The sequence below is a fragment of the Gorilla gorilla genome, chromosome 16 (genome assembly GCF_029281585.2).
Source record: "Gorilla gorilla gorilla isolate KB3781 chromosome 16, NHGRI_mGorGor1-v2.1_pri, whole genome shotgun sequence".
In the NCBI taxonomy this organism is placed as follows: Eukaryota; Metazoa; Chordata; class Mammalia; order Primates; family Hominidae; genus Gorilla; species Gorilla gorilla.
Genome location: NC_073240.2, coordinates 83030452 through 83036172, shown reverse-complemented (window position 1 = coordinate 83036172; position 5721 = coordinate 83030452).

Sequence of the window (5721 nt, the reverse complement as noted above, 5' to 3'; positions counted from 1 at the left end):
TCAATTATATATATATAAAATATATGTATAAATATAAATATATAATATATATAACAATTTTTAATATATTTTAAGTTCTGGGGTACATGTGCACAAAGTGCAGTTTTGTTACATAGGTATACATGTGCCATGTTGGTTTGCTGCACCCATCGACTCGACATTTACATTAGGTATTTCTCCTAATGCTATCCTTCCCTCAGCCCCCCACCCCCCAGGAGGTCCCGGTGTGTGATGTTCCCTGCCTGTGTCCATGTGTTCTCTTTGTTCAACTCCCACCTATGAGTGAGATCATGCGGTGTTTGGTTTTCTGTCCTTGTGATAGTTTGCTGAGAATGATGGTTTCCAGCTCCATCCGTGCCCTGCAAAGGACATGAACTCATCCTTTTTTATGGCTGCATAGTTTTCCATAGTGTATATGTGCCACATTTTCTTAATCCAGTCTATCATTGATGGACATTTGGGTTGGTTGCAAGTCTTTGCTATTGTGAATAGCGCCACAATAAACATAAGTGTGCATATGTCTTTATAGTAGAATGATTTATAATCCTTTGGGTATATACCCAGTAATGAGATGGCTGGGTCAAATGGTATTTCTAGTTCTAGATCCTGGAGGAATCGCCACAGTGTCTTCCACAATGGTTGAAATAATTTACACTCCCAACAGTGTAAAAGTGTTCCTGTTTCTCCACATCCTCTCCAGCATCTGTTGTTTCCTGACTTTTTAATGATTGGCATTCTAACTGGCATGAGATGGTATCTCATTGTGGTTTTGATTTGCATTTCTCTGATGACCAGTGATGACGAGCATTTTTCATATGTCTGTTGGCTACATAAATGTCTTCTTTTGAGAAGTGTCTGTTCATATCCTTTGCCCACTTTTTGATGGGGTTGTTTTTTTTTCTTGTAAATTTGTTTAAGTTCTTTGTAGATTCTGGATATTAGCCCTTTGTCAGATGGGTAGATTTCAAAAATTTTCTGCCATTCTGTAGGTTGCCTCTTCACTCTGATGATAGTTTCTTTTGCTGTGCAGAAGCTCTTTAGTTTAATTAGATTCCATGCATCTATTTTGTCTTTTGTTGCCATAGCTTTTGGTGTTTTAGTCATGAAGTCCTTGCCCATGCCTATGTCCTGAATGGTATTACCTAGGTTTTCTTCTAGGCTTTTTATGGCGTTAGGTCTTACATATAAGTCTTTAATCCATCTTGAATTAATTTTTGTATAAGGTGTAAAGAAGGGATCCAGTTTCAGCTTTCTACATATGGCTAGCCAGTTTTCCCAGCACCCGAATCCTTTCCCCATTGCTTGCTTTTGTCAGGTTTGTCAAAGAGCAGACAGTTATAGATGTGTGGTGTTATTTCTGAGGCCTCTGTTCTGTTCCATTGGTCTATATATCTGTTTTGGTACCTGTACCATGCTGTTTTGGTTACTATAGCCTTGTAGTATGGTTTGAAGTCAGGTAGCGTGATGCCTCCAACTTTGTTCTTTTTGCTTAGGATTGTCTTGGCTATGCGGGCTTTTTTTGGTTCTATATGAACTTTAAACTAGTTTTTTCCAATTCTCTGAAGAAAGTCCTTGGTAGCTTGATGGGGATGGCATCGAATCTATAAATTACCTTGGGCAGTATGGCCATTTTCGTGATATTGAGTCTTCCTATCCATGAGCATGGAATGTTCTTCCATTTGTTTGTGTCCTCTTTTATTTTGTTGAGCAGTGGTTTGTAGTTCACCTTGAAGAGGTCCTTCACATCCCTTGTAAGTTGGATTCCTAGGTATTTTATTCTCTTTGTATTTTTAATAGAGACGGGGTTTCACCATGTTGGCCAGGCTGGTCTCAAACTCCTGACCTTAATGATCCACCCAGCTCAGACTCCCAAAGTGCTGAAATTACAGGCATGAGCCACTGCACTCGGCCTGATTATTATTATTTTGACATAGGAAAGCATTGCATGGACTCAATAGACATTTTGTGATCACCCCGCTATGTCCCTAATCATAAGGATCAGGTAAATACTTCACAGAATGATGCCTGGAATGCAATCAAGATAAAAATATCTTCAAAACTGTGTGCCCATTTCTATTTCTGCCATCTTTAGATTCACTTAAACTTCCTGGGTCTGATTTTTTCATCTGAAAAAATGGAAACACAAATAATTGTTCCACCTGCCTGTCTGGGTTTCCATGAGAATTGAATATTTGTAAAAAGGTGCTGTATACAAAATGAGAACTATAATGTCAAATCTAAGACAGGAAAACTGTGTGAGAGATAAACGGCATTGTCCCCTATATCGTTCCATAATCACATATGAAATTGTGGTTTTCTTGGTGCACTTGTGGTTATTCAGGAAGACGTGATAGAATGAAAAAAAATTGAAACTAGAGAAGAGTTGAAAGATTTCTTGTAGAACTCCTTCATTGTAACGTAAAAGCACTGCAGCTCAGGAGGAGGATACCGCTTGCTGATGGCCAATAGTTGGATATAGGCAAACACACCAAAAATCAGTTCTTTAAGATTCAAAATTGGTTAAATGCAGATTTCAGAATGACCGATTTGTTTCATCATTGTTTTGCTAAATTATTAAACCCAACACTTGCATCTGTTCCCTGCCCCATGCCACACCTCCTTTGATCGGCACCACTGTCCCTGTAGGTGCCCTAGCCTAAGCTGTTGCTTTGTCTTTTAGTATCAAATGGCTACAAACTATACTCAATTCTGCATAAGGAATCTATCTTAGTTCTTGATTAACAGGTGATTTTTAACAAATCTATTTATTTTTACTTATGAGTTCCTTTTCTGTCTTTAAAATATATACTTTTAATAAAACATCTGCAAACAGCATTCATTACAAAATTATAAAGCAGCCATTGAGAAACTAACTTTCAAGATAAAGATTTTGTTTCATTTGGGAGAAAGGCAATGGTTTGAGAAACTTGCCATCTTTGCTTGGTTCCTGGGTATCAAGACCAAAGAAAGTAGATGTCATCTCAATTTTCAGCCCCTTTTGACCTAGGCTTTTCTCTTATTGGCAAAGATGTCACACCAGTTGTGGGAAAAAATAAAAGAGCGCTGGCTTTACTATCTCTGTGTTTTTAAACTTCAGACATACTTTTCACATCCAGAGTGACTTAATGGAGTCTAACAACCAATTAATGGCTTTAAAACCAGTGGGGATCCTGTTCTGCCCCATAACCTGAAATGAATTATTGATAGATGCTCTCAGCCCTGTGTCCTGTCAGATATTTCACAGTCAATGTCAGGCTGTGCATTTTCTCATTCACTCTCTACTAAGGTCAAGATTTGTGAAGCAACACTCTTCCAAAGGGGAGAAAATAAAAGCCAGCTGCCTGCAAAGTGTGGAGCTAGACATAATTGGCCTCCCTTTAAACCCAATCTCTTGAAGATATTAGCAACCTCAACATGTATTATAGGACTGGTGGCATTATTCCCTCAAAACAGGTGGAACTTTGCACATTTAGATGGAGAATGACATTAATAAGTACTTTCATAATTATAACAGTCACTCTCCCTTATTGTGTTTTCTTTCAATTGAGTCTTGGAACAATCCTGTGAGGCAGGTTGGGCAAGTATTATTTGCACCTAATATGGAAAAAAGAAAAACCTAAAACCTAGAGTTTTATGAGCTTCCCCCTTCCTCTTTTCTTTTTCCTTCTCCTCCTCCTCCTTTTTTACATTTGGGTAATAGTAGTGCAATTGTGATAGCTCTGCTTGACCATAAGACAGCTCTAAAAAGGTGACTTTTTAATGACTGAGATTTTAATGTCATTCTTCTATGGCAATTTCTGAATTAGCCACTTCTTAGCAAAATAATTAGTACATTTCTAAAGTGTTCCTTTCAAATATTTTAATCTGACTGATGGCTTAAGAATGGTAACACAATAAAATGTAATGGGTAAATATATGATAAAATAAATCTTAGAAAACTTCCAAATAAAAGTCACTAAGGGTCATTGAAATATTTTATATATACAGTTTAAAACTTTGAAAAATCTCTTATTAATGTAATCTCTTAAAAAGGAAGAAAAATTGCTCTCTGCTAAATAACCATGTATATGTACATCTTTTACATATATGTTGCTATAGTGTTTCATTTTGCATTTAACAACAAATTATATTCATAATATTTTTTCTGGGATATTATATAGTTTTCATAATTATTATTTTAATTAATAAATACTATTTGTTTTTGAGACAGAGTCTCACTCTGTCGCCCAGACTGGAATGCAGTGGTGCAATCAGGGCTAACTGCAACCTTGACCTCCTGAGCTCAAGAGATCCACCTCAGCCTTCCAAGTAGCTGGGACCACAGGTGCATGCCACTATGCCTTGTTAATTTATTTTTAATTTTAATTTAATTTTATTTTATTTTTGAGACAGAGTCTCCCTCTTGCCCAGGCTGGAGTGCAGTGGCACAATCTTGGCTCACTGCAACCTCCGCCTCCGGGTTCAAGTGATTCTCCTGCCTCAGCCTTCCTAGTAGCTGGGACTACAGGCATGTGCCACCATGTCTGGCTAATTTTTTGTATTTTTAGCAGAGACCAAGTTCCACTGTGTTAGCCAGGATGGTCTCAAACTCCTGACCTCGTGATGCGCCTGCCTCGGCCTCCCAAAGTGCTGGGATTACAGGCATGAGCCACCGCGCCTGGCCCAGAATGAGGAATATTTTTAAGTATGATATAGAACACAGAAATCATAATGTAAAGATAAAAGTACATGAAAATACAAAATTTCTGCATGATGAAATCCACTAGAAGTAGCTGGGCACAATGGCTCATGTCTGTAATCCCAGCACTTTGGGAGGCTGAGGCAGGAAGATCACTTCAGCCCAGGAGTTTGAGACCAGCCTAAGTAACATAGCGAGACCTCGTCTCTACCAAGAAATAAAAAAATTGTCTGGGTGTGGTGGCACGTGCCTGTAGTCCCAGCTACTTGGAAGGCTGAGGCGAGAAGGTCAATTGAGCTGGGGAGGTGGAGACTGTAGTGAGCTGTGATCCTGCCACTGCATTCCAGCCTGGGTGACAGAGCGAGAACCTGTCTCAAACAAACAAACAAACAAAACACTACAAAGCAAAACTAAAAATTAGATAAAAACTAAGGAGTAAATTATTGCATATCATATCACCAGAAAAGACTATTTTCTCCAATAGATAAATAGTTCCTACACATTCACAACAAATGAACCAAAATCTCAATTAAAAAATGGACAAAGCATATAAAAAAGTTGTCCATCAAAAGTATATATAGTTGTCTGGAACTTATGAAAGTGCTTAATCTCATTAATAATCAAAATATACATTAAAACCCCTCTGAGAAATTCTTTATTAAATTGGTGAAGATAAGGATATTTGACTACATTACTTGGGGGAGAGTATGTAGCGAAATGTACCCACTGACATACATTGATGATCTAATTTGGTAATTTCTATAGGGTCCAATTTGGAAATATTAAAAATGCATTTTTTGATCCAGAAATTTTAATTTTGGAATAAAAACTCACAAAGATGTGGCTATAAAGTCACTTTTTATACAATTATAAGAGCAAATAACTGGGGGGAAATCTAAATGTCTGTTAATACAGGATTGACTGGTTAAATAAAGTACACCCATAAAATGAACTAGTACTCAGCTATAAAAAGATAAGAAAATAGTTTAGGATTCTGAAATAGAAAGATCTCCATTTCATATTAAATAATAATGAGGGTGCAA